At 71.8% G+C, this 1,221-nt stretch overlaps 1 protein-coding gene across 1 annotated transcript in view; it reads left to right on the forward strand.

The window, feature by feature from the left end:
- Positions 1 to 517: 517 nt before the first annotated feature.
- The window catches only part of Pja2 (praja ring finger ubiquitin ligase 2), a 51,108-nt gene continuing 50,404 nt past the window's right edge, over positions 518 to 1,221 (forward strand). The window contains exon 1 of the mRNA XM_005361334.3: positions 518 to 638. The gene's annotated coding sequence lies outside the window, so the exon portion shown is untranslated. The remainder of the gene's footprint in view (positions 639 to 1,221) is intronic.

Here is a 1,221-nt window from a genome sequence, read left to right on the forward strand (position 1 = left end):
GCTGCGGGAATGCCGAGAAGTGTAACTGCGCCAGTCCCCCTCTCGGCTCTCCACACCCCCTTTCCTTTCAGGAGACCCCGCCCTTCTCTCCCAGCCCAAACCACAAAAGGCTGAACGGGCGCAGCGGCCCGCGGCGCCCCGCCCCCGCCCCAAACGTCGCAGTGCTGCAGGGGAAGGCGCAGGGCCAGACAGGAGGCGGGGCCGAGTGCGGCTCCCTCGCTCGGCGTCCAATCAGCGACGGCCCTCGGAGAGCGCCTGGGGAACCGGGCGGAGAGACAGCCCGACTTATTTTCCCTTTTTCTGCCACGTCCAGCCACTGACGTAAGCCCACTTCTCGGGCTCCGATTGGACACGTGCGTTTTCCCTGTCGAGGTCGCGGATCTTATTGGCTGAGCCTCCAGGGGGCGGGACGAAAGCGCTGACTTCCTCCGCCTCCTTCGCGGCGCAAGGGGCGGGACGCGCTGCCGCCGCCGCCACCGCCGCCGCCTCTGCTTCCGCCGCCGCCACCGCCACCGCCGCCGCCGCCGCTGCAGCCGCTGCGCGTTCCGGCGGGGGAGGAGTCGGAGGCGGAGAAGAAGGCGGTGGTGGCGGGTGGAGGATCGAGCGCCGATCTCGCTCTGGAGCCGCTGCACATTCCGGTGAGGGGACATTTCTTTTTCTCTCTCTCCCCAATCTGGCTGGTTTGGTCCGAGGGGATCTGGGTGACGGATCCGCTGCCCCGGCGCCTGGGCTTCGGTGGTGGCTCCTGCGGAGCGGGCGGGCCGCGGCCGGCCATGGTGGGTGGGGTTGGCGGCTGGGAGGCCGCTCGCCTCCCGGGCCTCAGCCAGCCCGATCGGGGCCGCGCTCTAGCCCGAGCCGCCCGTCGAGTCCTCTGCCCTCCCGCCCTCTCCCGCCGGCTCCCCCGCCGTCCTTGGTGCCCGGGCCAAGGACCTGGCGCCTTCCCCCCTCCTCCTTCTCGCAGCCCGCCAGTGCCGCCCACCCCTCGGGCCCGACGCGGTGGACCCTGGCGTCGCAGGCCTGCGGGGCCCCTGTCCGTGGGGCACGCCTTCCTCCCCGGCCCCTCGCTGTCTCCCGTTTCTGCGTCCTCCCCGGTTGTCACCGAAGCCCGGGCCCCCAGACACCCTGTCTGATGGTGCCAGTGGCCTAGCGCCTTCTCGGGCAGCAGCGTTAGGCCCGAGCACGCCTGTCAAAGAGGCACCTTCAGGGCCGCCCCCCCACCCC

The sequence above is a fragment of the Microtus ochrogaster genome, linkage group LG4 (genome assembly GCF_000317375.1).
Source record: "Microtus ochrogaster isolate Prairie Vole_2 linkage group LG4, MicOch1.0, whole genome shotgun sequence".
Classification (NCBI taxonomy): domain Eukaryota; kingdom Metazoa; phylum Chordata; class Mammalia; order Rodentia; family Cricetidae; genus Microtus; species Microtus ochrogaster.